Here is a 16963-nt window from a genome sequence, read left to right as displayed (position 1 = left end):
AAATGAGACTACATAAAAATAAAAAGTTTCTGCACAGCAAAAGAAACCATCAACAAAACAACAAGAAAGCCCACTACATGGGAGAACATATTTGCCAATGCTATCACTGATAAGGGTTTAACCTCCAACATTTATAGGGAACTCACACAACTCAACAAAAGGAAGATAAACAATCCAAATCAAAAAATGGGAAAAGGACCTAAATAGACACCTTTTAAAAGAGGACATTCAGAAAGCCAAGAGACATATGAAAACATGCTCAAAGTCACTAATCATCTGAGAGATGCAAATCAAAATGACAATGAGGTACCATCTCACAGCTGTCAGAATGGCTATCATCAACAAATCAACAAAGGACAAGTGCTGGAGAGGATGTGGAGAAAAAGGAACACTTGTGCACTGCTGGTGGGAATGCAGACTGGTGCAGCCACTATAGAAGACAGTATGGAGTTTCCTCAAAAAACTAAAAATTGAACTCCCATTTGACCCTGTGATCCCACTTCTAGGAATATATCCCAAGAAACCAGAAACACCAATCAGAAAGGATATATGCACCCATATGTTCATAGCAGCACAATTCACCATAGCTAAGATCTGGAAACAGCCTAGTGCCCATCTGTAGATGAATGGATTAGAAAACAGTGGTACATCTACATGATGGAATACCATGCTGCTGTAAAAAAGAAGGAACTCTTACCATTTGCAACAGCATGTGTGGAACTGGAGAGCATTATGCTAAGTGAAATAAGCCAGTCAATGAAGGAAAAATATCACATGATGTCACTCAGTTCTGGATAATAAAGACCATTATAAACTTATGAACAAAAATAGATACAGAGGCAGAACTGCCTCGAACAGACTGTCAAACTACAGCAGGGAGGCCGGGGAGGGAGGGGGGGCAGGAGGGGAGGGGGTAAGAGATCAACCGAAGGACTTGTATGCATGCATATAAGCATAACCAATGGACATAAGACACTGGGGGGTAGGGGAGGCCAGGGGATTGTCAAGGGCGGGGGGAAAAAAAGGAGACATATGTAATACTCTTTGTAATACTTTAAGTAATAAAAAAAGAAAAAAATAAATAAAAAGAAAGCTATATCTAAATATATATCTATAGATATGGAGGCACTTCTCAGAACAACTCAAATCCTAAATAAAGTGACTCTTCCAAAGACTTGAGAATTTGAGGGTTAGGTAGCACAGGGGAAAGTTGCTTTTTATCACAAGTAATTTTGTACACATTTGTAACCTGAATTTACTACTCAGTTTTGTATATTACTTTCATTTTTTATAAGTAAACTAGAAGACCCATGCACAAATTCATGCAAGGGGCTTGGCCCTCCCAACCCCTCGCAGCCCAGGCTTCATCTGGAAGGTCATCCAGATGGTTGTCCGGAAGGTCATCCAGACAGTTGCTCTGCTGTTTGGTCTAAGCAGTATATTAGCTCTTTATTACTATACTAGGGGCCCGATGCATGAAATTCGTGCACTGGATGTGTGTGGGGGGGTGTCCCTCAGCCTAGCCTGCCCCCTCTCACATACTGGGAAGCCCTCAGGCGTTGACCCCCATCACCCTCCAATCACAGGATCGGCCCCTTGCCCAGGCCTGACGCCTCTGGCCTAGGCGTCCGGCCCGGGCAGCGGGGACCTGCAGTGGCAGCGGGGGGCGCCGCGTGCGGGCTCCGCCCCTGCCCCTGCAGGAAGCCTCTGGCTGAGGTGTCCGGCCCAGGCAGCGGGGACCCACAGCTGCAGCGCCCCCAATCGTGGGCTTCGCTTTAGGCCCAGGCAAGTACCCCTAGCTCCCGGGACTGCCAACTTCGACCATGCCCAGCTCCCATCGCTGGCTCCACCCCTACTTCCTGCTATCACTGGCCAGGGCGGAAAAGGCACCTGATTCTCTGATCATAGCTGGGGGGCAGGGCAAAGGCGGCCCCAGGGCCACCTTTGCCCTGCCCCCCAGCTCTTAGCTCCCCGCTGGGTTTCCGATCACTGTCAGTGGCAGGGGGCTTCTTCCTGCTTTCCCTTTCGCCTCCCTGCATTGTGCCTACATATGCAAATTAACCGCCATCTTGTTGGCAGTTAACTGCCAATCTTAGTTGGCAGTTAATTTGCATATAACCCTGATTAGCCAATGAAAAGGGTATCGTCGTACGCCAATTACCATTTTTCTCTTTTATTAGTATAGATTAGTATAGACTAGGGGCCTAGTGCATGAAATTCTTGAACTGGAGGGGGGTTCCCTCAGCCCAGCCTGCCCCCTCTCACAGACTGGGAGCCCTCAGGGGATGTCCTACTGACTGCTGGAAGTGGGCCTAAGCTGCAGTCTGGCCTCCCTTTGTGGGAGGCGACTGGGCTGATCAGGGGAAGGCACCAGCCCCATCACCCCGCTGCTGCAGCCACTGCCAGTCACCGCAGCCACCAAGGTGTTTTCATCAACACGGACTCCAGTCTCTTCACTATGAAAAAATGGCAACTTTCTTGAGGCATTTTCTAGATGTGTCTTTCATAGGATATGACCTTTCTTTCTTTCTTTCTTTCTTTCTTTCTTTCTTTCTTTCTTTCTTTCTTTCTTTCTTTCTTTCTTTCTTTCTTTCTTTCTTCTTTCTTTCTTCCTTTCTCCTCACCTGAGGATGTTTCCATTGATTTTTAGAGAATGTGAAAGAGAGAGGAAAAGACAGAGAGAAACATCAATGTGAGAGGGACACTTTGATTGGTTGCCTCCTGCATGAGCCCTGACCTGGGCCCCAGCCAAGGAGGAGCCGGCAACCTAGGTACATGCCCTTGATCAGAATCAACCCTGACCGTGCGGTGAGCAGGCCAAGGCTCTACCCACTGAGCCAAACAGGCTAGGGCAAGATATGACATTTCTCAGCCCTCTAGCAGCGGACCTTCATTTTTTCCTCCAGGAGTGAGGTGAAAAAACCCTAGATCACCTTTTTGGATTCTTGTTACCCAAGTTACCAAGAGCATTACCAGTGGTGTACAGTGAGTTTAGCCAATGAGCAGTCAGAAAAGGTGTTTCCTCTGCAGCTCACCTGCAGAGGCAGGACTTCTGGCAAGCCTAGGCTGGCACATCCCCTGTCTCTGGGCCTGCTCAAGCCTCCAATGCAGCTTGGGCAGGGCCTCCTGGCTCTGATCAAGCCTCAGTTGTGGCTTGGGCAGGGTCCCTTGCTCCTTTCTGGCCCTGCTCAAGCCTCTGCTACACACCCCCCCGCAGGGCACCGAGGCCAGTAGGCAAGGAGTGGCCAGGCGTGTTCTGGGATGGAGACCGCCCAAGACCTACGCTGGGGCCTGAAAGCTCTGAGCTGCCTGGGTCCTTAAGATGTTCCCAGGACCTAGGCCACTGGGCGCCTGTGTATGCAAATTAACCCACCATCTTTGTTGGGTTAATTTTCATACTCACTCCTGATTGGCCAGTTGGCGTGGCTTGTGGGCATTACGGAGGTACTGTAAATTTGCATGCTTCTCTTTTATTAGGTAGGACTAGAGGTCCAATGCATGAAAATCCATGCAAGAGTAGGCCTCCTTCCCCTAGCAACCAGCAACAGCTTCCCTCTAGCACCCAGGACCCAGGCTGTTGGCACCAGCTTCCCTCTGGCACCCAGGACTCAAGCTTCCCTCCTCCAGCCATCATCAGGCACCTGGGACCCAGACTGGCTTCTCTCAGATTGCCCGCAGGTACCTGGGACCCAGGCTGGCTTCCCTCTGGCCCCAGCTTCATCCAAAATGACATCCAGAAGACGTCTGGTCAAATTAGCATATTACCCTTTTATGATTATAGACTGGAGGCCCAGTGCACAAAATTTGTGCACTTGGGGAGGTGTCCCTCAGCCTGGCCTGTGCTCTCTCATAGTGTGGGAGTCCACAATTGATCGCTCCAAAGAGATAGGCCCTGCCTACCCATATAGGTCTCCTTGAGGGATTGCTCCAAAGAAGTAGGCCAGAGCCGGGGCCCTCGCTTCCGTGGTGGGTGCACGGGGCCATGGGAACTCTGGTGGAAGCCGCACAGAGCAGCTGCTAGGGGGGCTGCAGGAACTCCAGTGGAAGCTGCGTGGAGCTGCTGCTGGGCCCTGCCCCCGTGGCGCACACGTGGGGCCACGGGAACCCTACCTCTGCTCTGCTCACAGCCATCTTGTGACAGTATGAGGGCATCATAGCATGATGGCATGAGAACCACCAAGGCTTTTATTGGTAAGATAGGATGAGCATTCTACTACACGGCCACTGTGGCTCAGTTGGTTAAGCATTGTCCCATGCACCAAGAGGTCACCAGTTGGATTTCTGGTCAGGGCACATGACTGGGTTTAGGCATGTAGGAGGAAGCAGATCAATGTTTCCTTCTCATCAACATTTCTATCACTCTCTCCCTCTCCCTTCCTCTCTGTAAAAATCAATAAAAACATTTTTATAGCAATATATCTAACTTTCAAACACCAAAGAGCAAAAAAATAACATTCTGTACTCCAAAAAATTATTAATAAAAAAATAAACACTCAATTAATAAAAATAAACAAAAGATTTGAAGAGACACTTTGCCAAATAGGTAAGCAAGTGGAAAGATGCTCCACATTATTAGTCATTAGGAAATTCAAATTAAAACCACAATGAGAGAATACTGTTTAGTAGAAAGCCAAAACTTAAAATGACTTACCATACCATTTATGAGAGATACTGTGGAGTAGCTAGAACTATTATACCATTCTGTGGAAATGTAAAATGTTGAAATGTAAAATGTTGGAAGATAGTTTTTTAAAAAGTGAAACACACATCTACCGAATAACCCAGCATTCAACTCTTAGATATTTAGCCAAGGAGTAAGACTTCATTTACCCACATTAAAGATTCATACAATAATATTTTAGCTGCTTTACAAGTAATAGTCAAAACTGGAAACAGGACTTCTGTGAACTTACATCTCAGTAAAATAACCATTAGAGTGAAAATTACAAAAATAAAAAAAATCATTTAAAAGTGTTGGAAATTGTCCTAAGGATATACAGCAAATAAAGAAACACATCCTATCTATTAAAAGGGTAATATGCAAATTAACCATCACTCTGTCACAAAGATGGTGGCGCCCATAGCCACAAGATGGCAGCACTCAGTCTCCTCAGCTCTGCCACTGGAGTGTCTGGTCCTGTCAGCCCGCTTGTCCCTCATCAAGAGCAGGCACCAGGGCCCTACTTGCCCCTGGCCGCAATGGTGAGCCAGAGAGCAGACAACAAGGCCACCACAGAGAGCAGACACCAGGGCCCTGCTTGCCCCTGGCCACAGCGGTGAGCCAGAGAGCAGACAGGCAGGCAGGTCTGCAAAGAGCAGAGAACCATGGGGAGCAGGCTTATGCCATCAGTAGGACATCACCTGAGGGCTCCCAGATTGGAGAGGGTACAGGTCGGGCTGAGGGACCCACCCTCCGGCACGAATTTTGTGCACCGGGCCTCTAGTATTCAATAAAATTTATTAAATCTCAGTAAGAGCAATGATCATCTGTGACTCTTGAACTAAAACCTGTTTCCTCTTTCCCCAGCCCCAGGTCAGCATGACTAAAGCTTCTCTCTGGTCAGGTGAGAGCAAAATAATGGGGCTTTATCTTACCCCAGGTCTGCATCAGGGACTGTAGTATAAAGAAGGTTTCAAGCATTTCTTATCCTCCCAAGTTCTGTATGCAGAGGCTAAATGCCAAGAGATAGGATGTTTCCTTCTTCCATTCAGCTTTCACTCATAAGATGGAGGCATTATTCAGGCAAGGCAGGCAGAAAATAATTTTCCCATATGTTATAAACATGGTACTTGCCTCAGAGGCTCTATGCTGGTAGAGGAAAGCCAAAAACCAGAGGCTTCCATCCTCACCCAGCACCCAGCGCATAAAGCATAGCAGACACTCTAAGAGACATTGTCCTTTGTCCTCTCCCCAGCTCAGAGGCAGTGACTCAGAGATTTTGCCCATGGGGTGAGGCAGGGCAAACAAAACAAAACAAAACAAACCAACAATGAGCTCCAAAGCTCTCCTTGGGAGAACTGACTTTATTGGGGAGAATAAGCCTAAGGAAACTCTTGAAAACAATGGGGATTTTAAATGACAAGCAATTAATAGGAGCCTGGTAGCCCTAAAAGGGCAATAGAGTAACTGTAGGGCAGTTAGTTTATAAGAGAGAAGCAGGGAAAGAAATAGCTGAAAACACACACACACACACACACACACACACACACACACACACACACAAACACCTCTTCCAGTTTGAGAACAAACCTAAAAGCCTGACTTCAAAAATTACTCCTGCATCCAAGACCCAGGATTCCTCATGGTGGGGATGTAGCAGCGACCAAAACAGAGAAAGCACCTGCTCATCTAGGGGGAAGACAGGCAGTCAGTAAGGAAGCCTGAAAGAAACACTCAGGGCACTGGTGTGTGCCCTAAAGAGGATAACACCAGGGCCTATGACAGAGGCTGAGGTCCTGAGGGAGTTGGAGGGAGGGATTTGTTTTATATGGGGTGGTCCTGGATGACGCCTCTGGGGGGAATGACAAGAAGCAGCCAACCATGTAAAGATTCGATAGGACCAGAGTGGAGCAAGAAGGTCAAAGACTGGAGGTGGGAACCAGCACGGCCCATTTAAGAGACCCAGCATGTTGGAACCTGAAACACGGGGAGGATGGTGAGGAGGAGAAGGGGGGGGTGTGTTTTCTTGGCCCCAGGAAGCAGCTCTGATGTTATTGGCCGTGTAATGAGAAGGCACTGGGAAGTTTTAATCAAGGGGATGACAAGACCTGATTTACTATTAAAAAACACACACACACAAAAAGCAAAAACAAAACAAATAAATAAAACTAGCCCTTCTGATCCATGAAATATGGCTTCATGGATCAGAAGGTAAAAAGCAATCGCCATCCCAGGGTATTGCCAAAAACAAGAGTGCAATCCTCTGGCAATTAGCAGAGCCTAACAGCTGGGTGTAATTCCAAGGAACTCAAACACCTTAACAGGAGAAGAAAAACAGAAGCAGAAGAGTCAAAGAGAGCTCTGCTAAAAACACTCCCATCCTTGGGGGACTGTGCGCATGTCCATGCCTGCACCCTCTGAGGGGTGATATCAGAGGTTTCACATTGCAGGGAAATAGACTTCACCAAAATAATCCAGCCAAATTCCTAATCAGATAAAGAAGCAAGCAATAATAAGTTCTGAACAGAACAAGGAAGATCAGTATCTAGAATTACCACAATACATTATCCACATGGCAATCATTCAACAAAATATTACGAGGCACGCAAAGAAACAGCGATCCATACATAGAAACGGGGATCCATACCGAGAAAAATGTGGTTCACACACAGGGGCAGAAGCAGAAACAGTCTGTGAAAGCGGTGGACATCTGACTTAGCAAAGCCTTCCAAGCAACTATGGTAAAAATGTTCAAAGTATTAAAGGAAACCGTGCTTTAAGAAATACAAGAAGGAATTCCACTTCTGGTTGACAGTGTGAGGCGCTCCATGGACCTACTTCTTAGTGAAACTGGTGAAAATTATGAAAGCGCAATCATTTAAATTAAGTACATTAAATAAATAATGTCAGACAAAATTAAGTATATACTGTACCAGTTTATTTATGTAAACCTCTAGAAAAACGTAAGCCAGTCTATAGCGACAGGAGGCAGATCGGTGATTGCCTGGCTGTGACAGGAGTGTGTGAGGGGCAGGTTGACAGGTATGGTGGAGGGATTACAGGGGATCACAGGAAAACTTCTGGGGCTTATTGATACCAGAATTATTTTGATGGTGGTGATTCTTTTGAAATGTGGGGTTCAGGGTGCAGATTCTTCTTCTGTGGGCCCTTGTCCAGTGAAGTTAAAGAATAAACTTGCAGACTAAAGGCTTGTTTAATAAAAATGTGGAAGTTAATGGAAGCATATACAAATTTTCCCAAGGAAGGGGCCCCTAAATGGAAAAACAAACAAACAAACAAACAAACAACAACAACAACAACAACAAAAGCAGCCTGCTCTGTTTCTCTAATGGAAAAATAAAAAATCCAAAATCTCCTGTCTCTTTGTATCCAGGTTTATAAAGGCTGTAGTTCTCTGTCTGAACCTGGCCCTTTCTAATTGTACTTTTCCTTAATTTAGGACCCTTATTGGTCACTCTTCTACATAGTATCAGTTTCAAGCTCAAAACCTACATGGTACCCCCCTCTTTCCTCCTTATCTTGAAACATTCCTCTATCCCCTGTGAAAATATGTTTCCTTCTTCCCAGTATCCTGTGAATTTTCTTTATCTTCTGTGAAAGCATTTTGGTGTCTTGGAGCTATTTCTATCCTTCATGTATGCATTCTGCTCTCATGGATCCTCTTTATTCCCTAATACTGCCTTTCTTGTCTCTAAAATTCCTTCAACTCTCATAAATGTATCAACATTTACACTTTAAATATGTGTAGTTTTTTTAATGTCAGTTATTAAGAAAGCCTCTCTAAGACAGTTGGACAACCCGGCTGGCATAGCTCAGTGGTTGAGCATCAACCTGTGAACTCGGTGGTTGCAGTTCGATTCCCTGTCACCAATCGATGATTCTCTCTCATCATTGATGTTTTTGTCTCTCTCCCCATCTCCCTCGGTAAAAATCAAAAACAAAAAACAGTTGGGCAAAAATATAGTAGGGAAAAACTACGAAAAAATGTAGGAATTACAATTCAATGGAGTGTTATCATAAGAGTATTTATTTAACTAAGATATATTTAAATGCTACCCTTCCTTAAAGTGAAATTCAGTATCATGTTATAAAAACTGTTGATTTTCAAATAAATTAACGAATAAAATAGAAACAAACTTATAGATACAGAAAAGACATTGACAGCTATTAGAGGGGAGAAGAGTTAGGGGTGGGTGAAAAAAGTGAAGGGATTAAGCAAAGAAAGAAAAATCTCATAGACACAGATAACAGTATAGTGATTACCAAAAGGAAAGGCAGGTGGGGGGCGTGCGTGAGAAGAGGGTAAAGATGGGGAGGGGTAAATAGTGTTGGAAGGAGACTTGACTTGGGGTGGTAAACACACAATACAATATGCAGATGTGGTATTATAAAATTGTTAACCTGAAACATAATTTTATTAACCATTGTTATTCAATAAAAATAAAAATCAACTGTTGATTTTTAAGGAAAACTTATTTAGGATTAATACTAATGCAGCATAGAATTAATCCTGTAGGCAGAAGAGAAACATTTTGAAGCTCTCCACCCATCTTCACGCTCTTTTGCAATTTTCGGGTTATTCTAAATGCAGAATGGTTTGATTACTTGAACATCTGCAAAGAGATACTTAGTTTGTTCCTTTCTCAGATTAGTGTTTATCAAACTTCAGTGTGCATAAAAATTACTGTGCTTGTTTTATATATAAAATAAAATTATGCATATGGAATATATGGTTAATTTAGGAGTATTTTAAGTGTAACTTGGTTAAGGTGTGATTTTTACCTTACAAGGATGAATGCGATCAAAATCAAATCCAAAGGCATTAAATCAGGCAAAGGGTTTCTTTATCACAATGAATAAACAGTCAAAATTACAAGAGTATATTAAAAAACCTTTATGTCCTCAATAAGTTATCATCAAATATATGGAAAAAATAGCAGAAAATACAAAGAAGTAACAGATAAATAGGTTAAAAGTGGGAGACTTTTTCTCAGTCCTTCACAACTATTTGCATCATGAGGAGCAGTCAGAGCGATCAAAATGGGCAGCAAAGTAAAAAACTGGTATAAGCTCTATTTTCAAAAAGCTGATTTGTAATATAAAAGACTTCATATTTACTAATCACTTAAAAGGCATAATTCAACCATAATAACCTTAATTTTAAAGGTATGTTTGACTCAACTCTGAGAACTGCCGTCTGTGTTAATTTATTAGTATTTGCATTTGTAGTTATTGGCATTGATTTTTGGAATGAAGATCATATCAGACTATTAACTATTACTGTATAAAAATCTCATCAAATCTCAGTTGCATACCAAAAAAATGACACTTTATTATATTTCAATAATTAGTAAGTTAGTTGATTGGTAGGTCCTCTTATATTTACCTTGGCTCATCTATACAGCTGCATTTAGGTGAAGAGGTAGCTGGGAGTGAAATATGCAAGATTGTCTTATTTACTTTTCAGTCAGTCAGTGCTGACAAAAGTCAGTAATATTTGTCTAGGCACTGAAAAGTCTTCACTATTTCTTAAGGTATCATAATGCAATTAAATATAATTGTCTTCAAGCTTATTCATTCACTGAATAAACATTGATCCAGGATTCTGCATGCCTGCATTGTGCTCATCACTGAGGATAGAGTATAAACAGGATAGTTAAGTTATTCAGAGTCAGAAGACAAAAACAAATACCTAAAATATAATTACCTTGAGTACAGTTTGAAGAGTACAACTGTTGTTATAGAATACATAATAAGATAGTTTAAGAAAACCTATGAGGTCAAGTAATGTTGTTAATGGAGATGATAACTAAGCTGAGCCTGAAGGAATAAGGTTGTTTAAAAATCACCCTAATTATCCCAATCCCTGTGTTTGATGTGTATGAGATTTGCAGGTTCCACTGGAAGTCTACTGAATCCAAATCACTGAGGTTGGGTGCCTGGAACATGTGTTTTTAATAATGGTATTTTTATGTTTATTGATTTTTGGAGAGAAGAAGGGAGAGAGGAAAACATTGATCGGTTGCCTCCTGTACACACACCACACAAGACCATACCCGCCACCTAGGTATGTGCCCTGACCAGAATCAAACCCATGACCTTCTGGCGTATGGGAGGATGCTCCAACCAACTGAGACACACCAACGGGGAAGGAATGTGTATTTTTTAAAATCCCCCATGTGATCAGTTGTTGAACTACGATGCTACACAGGTAAGAGGTAAAAGACATTGTTGGCTAACTAGTAGGAACAGGCTAGGGATGATGTGGAGGATGGCTGGCTGAGCTGAGCATGCTTAGGGGATTTCAGGTAAGTCAGGATGGCTGTCATGAAGAGTATGAGTGGGAACAGGGGAGGAGAAAGGCCTCAAAGCTAAGCAGAAACCAGATGGACAATACAACTAGTAAAGAGCATGACATAGTAGATGCTTAATAAATAATTATTGAATGATGGGTACATCAATGAATGAATGATCCATTACAACTTTACATACCTTGATTAGAGTTTTATGTTTATCTTGAAGGTTATGAGAAACCAATGACAGATTGCAAGCAGGGCAGTGAAAAATCAAGATTAAATTAATCCAAATAAAATAATTCTAAAATGACAAAAAAGCCCATCTATTTTGTGAGTTTCTTAAGACTGGAGTTTCTGTAGCTATGACCAGCACTCATAAGTGATGGTTTTCCTAATTCTTATTAACTTTCTATTTGGGGTGTTTAACCTCAGTCCAAATGCTTATAAAATATCACTAAAGCCATTAAAAGAAGAAAGAGTCAAACCTGACACAGAAAGGACCGACTGCCCTAATTTTCTAACCTGTGGTGTTAAGACATGAAGCACAGGGGTAAAATGACTATCTTAATATTTGTCATTTTAAGAATCAATTTAAACATATAAATGATATTCTGAGTGTTTTATTTTGAAGCATGTTATCTTTTGGTATTAATAGAATGGTTTTTTTAAATTCAATTTTTGAAATACTGTATATTGGAGGAGCACTTTAGCTGATTATAAAAGAAAAAAATGTATCCTAGTCCTCCCTGAATAATAGTAGGTAGAAAGAAAAGAGAAAGGAAGAAATGCCAAAGGAAACCACATCATCTTGAACCTTAATCTACTTTCAGCCTCTTCCAGAACTCTGATGTGAAGGAGCAGCTTGGAGGCTAAGCTGCTTTAGTCATCTGATGTGACTTGGCGCCCTTGGCTGAATAACTTTCAGGATGCCAGAGGAAAGAAGCCCAAAAGAAAAAATGCCAAGAGGATAGTGAAATTAACTCAGGACCCAAAGTAAGGGAAAGAGGAGGGGACTTAGAGTCCTGAAGACCAACTAGGTTTGGGGCCAGAGCCGAAGATAGTGTCATCATCAAACCCTTGATTATCTTTGAGCTGCTTGTTACCTAGGAAAATAGGATCTACCATCGGTATCAACCCGCTGCTTTCAAATAAGTCCCAGACTCTTTATCTATATATATAAAAGCCTATGCGACCATTATGACTGGTCCACTACTCAGCCGGTCAACCAGTTGCTATGATGCCCATTGACCAGCAGGGGGAAGATGCTCAATGCAGGAGCTGCCCCCTGCTGGTCAGTGTACTCCCACAGCCAACCTCCTGCAGTCCCTCCCCCCAGCTGGATGGCCCTGATCAGCCTAATCAGTCCTATCAGAACTGGGCAAGACCGCCTGATTGCCGGCCAGGTCAAGGGTCCCCACCTGTGCATGAATTTGTGCACCAGGCCTCTAGTTATGGTATAAAATGCCTTTCTTAATCTGCCTTCAGACTCTCTCCTGCAGACTTCAACTCCTCTTTTGCTCCTCTATTTTCATAAAGCTTTACTATGTGTAATGCTACAGCATAGTATCTACCTCTAGCTGCTAAGTCTTTTTATGTGTTGTTCCCTTTGGTTAAGAAACAATTTTTTTCTCTGTATTATCTTTTCACTGGGATAACATTACTTGTTTTTCAAAATTTATCTCAGTCTTCACTTATACCACGCTCGGTTGGATGCCCTTCTGCATGTTTCCACAGTACTCGGTAGTCTTTGCAGATTAGTTTGTTCAGTTTGTATAATTAAACAAAACTTCAAAAACAAAGGCTCTCCACTGTATTCTAAACTTGGGATCAGCAGTTCAATGTTTCTAGGGGGCAGAGTGGGAATACAGTTAACGGGGAATGGTAGAGAGCTATTGACTTCTATATAGTATGTCCTTCAGGAAAAGAAACCCCAACACTTTTAATATCCACTTTTTCTTATCTTTTGCATTGATAAACAAAAATATATTTGTAAGTCAAATGCAATTTGCTTTTTGCAACTACTATATTTTTGAGATCACATATCATGCATGCTTTGCTTTATGTCTTCATTTTATAACATAGAGCTGCACAACAGAGAGACTCAATACTGGCTGATTGAAGGAGAAAACGGTGACTGAATAAATAAATGGGACTATTTCTGAACTTCAGTGGTCCCAATTTCCTTGTTTCTGCCTGTAGATGCTTCATTTAGTTGACATGCTAAGAGATGCTGAAGAAGGATAAAGACAAATGTGTATTTTCATCTTGGTTCAATATTTTCCCTTTTCTGGAAAAGGGATCTCACTGCTGAGAAAGAAAGTAAGGGTGAATGTGGGTGTGTTCTTCTTGTCCCCTTCTAAGTAGTGTCCAAACACAACAGAAGTGACAAGTTTAGGTGCCTGTGTCAAAGGAAAGAGATTATTGGATTATTTCATAATATGACTACAACGTAGAGGTTTTTTTCTCATTTTAACTTCCTACTTCTTTTTGAAACTGTGCTCCTTCAAGCAATCATTTCACTGCAAGCAGGTTTTGTGTCTGCCTGTCTATTGAAGCCATTTTCAGGGCTGACACATGAATTAATTCAAGGACTCAATAAAGTACAGAAAGCAGAGTTCTACTGTTAACAGTACTACTTAGTTCTACTAAAATAGATGGTTTATGAAGGCATTCAAGTCCCAGATAAACTTACACAGAACATACTTCCTTCAGACTACTTCCCGCCTTTTGATTGTTTGATTGAATCTGGAGCTTCATGGGTGTTTTGTTGTTGTTGTTGTTGTTTCTTTTTATCCTCACCTGAGCATATTTTTCCATTGATTTTTAGGGAGAGTGGAAGAGAGAGGGAAAGACAGAGAGAAATATCTATGTGAGAGAAACACATGCCCTTGGCCGAAATCAAACCCGGGACCCTTTGGTCCGCGGGCTGATTCTCTATCCCAGTGATTCTCAACTTTCTGGCCCTTTAAATACAGTTCCTCATGTTGTAACCCAACCGTAAAATTATTTTCGTTGCTACTTCATAACTGTAATGTTGCTACTGTTATGGATCGTAATGTAAATATCTGATATGCAGGATGGTCTTAGGCGATCCCTGTGAAAGGGTCGTTCGACTGCCAAAGGGGTCGCGACCCACAGGTTGAGAACCGCTGCTCTATCCACTAATCAAGTGGTTCTCAACCTTCCTAATGCTGCGACCCTTTAATATGCTGGGTACTCATATGTGGGTGTATCTGCATGTGGGCGGACCCGCCTGGAGACGGATAGAGGAGCGATGTCTCGGTTCAGTTCCTAAGACCATGGAAAATGTGTTTTCCGATGGTCTTAGGCGATCCCTGTGAAAGGGTCGTTCGACCCCCAAAGGGGTCGTGACCAAAAGGTTGAGAACCACTGCACTAAGCCAAACTGGCTAGGGTTTGTTTGTTTTTAATTTTATGTTCTTTTTAACCAAATTCCAGAGGTAAGAAAGTATTGTGGGTAGGGGGAGAATGGAATAGATAGGATTAAGCTTAAGCTTGAAGAGAAACTTGATAGACACAGGGTCTTATAGGCCCAAAGAGATAGCAATGTAGCTATCAAGATGTATTTTTATTTACTCAAAACAATTTTCCATTAGCTGACAACAAAAATCATCACAGCCAGAAAATGGCACATTTCTTCATATTTAGGTTTTTAATAGACACCAAGGGTTTGATCAGATTTTAGCTGTAACATTTAGCTCTTACTCAAATAGCCACCATAAATGCATTGCTATGACTACAGCAAGCACTTGACATCATAGAATTTTTTTAAAGACACATTTATTCAGCATCATGATCACACTATTACATTTAGCGATGAATAGCATGGTCGCAAAACAAAAAAACAAAAAACAAAACTACATTAAAACTCTTTGTTGGAATGTTTTACACTTTCCACAGAACAGAAACTAAAATAACCTTTTATACAATTAGTCACAAATACAGTCCTTGAGTTTTTTTGCCCATACACATGAGTATTACCTAACACATCTTCTTTGTGCAGCTAGACCCTGCCATCACTGTTCTTGGATGAGTTCACGAATCCATTATAAGCTGCAGCTACTCTGGCTCTCCTCTCCTGCTAAGCTTTGTTTCCTGGCAGTAATTAAAACCTCCTGCCAGGGCCATGGCTACTGCTACTGCTGGAGCGGCCCTAGCCATCTTGGTTTCGTGGTTTGGCAAAGTATTGGCCTTTACCACCATCGGGGCCAAAGCTTCTCCCTCCAAAGTTTCCTTTTTTCATGGTCCAAAAGTTGAAGCTTGATTGTTGTAATTGCCAAAATCACTGTGGCTTCCACCACCTCCAAAACTGCTTCCATCATTACCAAATCCATTATAGCCATCCCCACTGCCACCATATCCACCACTCCTATGGCTGCCACCGAAGCCACCTTGACCACTGAAATTTCCCCCATGACCAAAGTCGTCATTCCCTCCCAAACCACCTCCACGACAATCCCTGAAGTTTATAGAACCACTTTGACTTCTTCGGTAGATGAAGCATTAGCCATTCCTTGCTTAACTAGGGTTCCCCTTAGTTCACAGTTGTGGCCATTCACACTGTGGTGTTTCCGAGTGACAATCTTGTCTACAGAGTCATGATCATCAAGGTTATAAAAGCAAAGTCTCTCTTCTTGCTACTGTCTCAGTCATGATTTCAATCACTTCAATTTTCTCATATGTTAAAAATAATCTCTTAGATCAGTGGTTCTCAACAACCTTCCTAATGCCACAACCCTTTAATACAGTTCCTCATGTGGTGACCCCCAATTTCATTGTTACAAATTGAACATAATTAAAGCATAGTAATTAATCACAAAACAATATGTAATTATATATGTGTTTTCCGATGGTCTTAGGTGATCCCTGTGAAAGGGTCGTTTGACCCCCAAAGGGGTCTCGACCCACAGGTTGAGAACTGCTGTCTTAGATGATGTTCTTCGTTGTCTTCGTTAATACCACCAACAAATATCTTTTTCACAGTTGTGGGGACCAGGCCTTTGAGACTCTTCTCTTGAGATAGCCCTCTCTTATTCCACAACTCTTCCATCCACCTTGCGTGGGCTTGCATTCCTGGCTGCATCCACATCCTCCACAGTGGCACACATGACAAACCCAAAGCCTGTTGGATCTCTCATCACCATATAGTCTGTGAGCATTTCCATTGCTCAGCATGGCTCCTCACACTCTAATTAGATGTTTCAAAGATCAAATTGCTGATACAAAGCTTCTATTCAAGCTCTTTAGGGGACTCTGACTTACGATGACTGCAAGAGGGGAGACTAGGTCCACTGGGAGAATGCATAGATTTTTTTCAAAGTTCTGTATACAATAGATTTTGTAATGGAGGTGTATCTTTGGAAATGCAGACTTCCAGGCAAGTGTTCTGGGTTCAGCTGCTGAACTGCATTCCTCAACTCTTTCTTCTACCAATTTTCCAACTATTCTCATATAATAAACATTTTAGGATATTTATGTATATCACAAGAGCTTTAATTTATTTACCACAACTTACTATACCATTTTCAAAAAGTCTTTTTAATCTTCCCCTCAAGTTATTGCAGTGTTGACATGATTAAGTATTCTTGTAGTACTTAGAGAGCTTTAATGTTTTTTCATTACTTGGAAATTTGGGTTAAAGTTCAGGAAGACATTTCAAAATTAAGTTATAAAATACAACCTAAATTTAAATTATTAAGGAAGAAAATAGGCATAAAATAAGAAAATTATATCTTAAATATAAGTCCACATCACTGTCTTTTAAAAATGAAGTTTTTATAATGTTCTTAAAATATTTCCTCAATTTTGTTACAAATGAGATAGTTCAGTGTAAAGCTATATCTTGGACAGAGTGATTTTCTATACATAAGCTACAATAATTTAAAAAATCTCTATTATTGAAACTATTATATATGTTCCTACCCCCCCCAATTGACCCCCTTTTATACCCTCCCCCCCAGCTCCCA

General features: G+C 41.9%; 1 pseudogene; it reads right to left on the bottom strand.

The window, feature by feature from the left end:
• Positions 1-15102: 15102 nt before the first annotated feature.
• On the bottom strand, positions 15103-16302 carry LOC132225798 (heterogeneous nuclear ribonucleoprotein A1-like 3; annotated as a pseudogene).
• Positions 16303-16963: the final 661 nt, after the last annotated feature.

This window comes from Myotis daubentonii, chromosome 2 (assembly GCF_963259705.1).
Source record: "Myotis daubentonii chromosome 2, mMyoDau2.1, whole genome shotgun sequence".
NCBI lineage: Eukaryota > Metazoa > Chordata > Mammalia > Chiroptera > Vespertilionidae > Myotis > Myotis daubentonii.
This window is presented reverse-complemented; position numbering and strand designations above follow the sequence as displayed.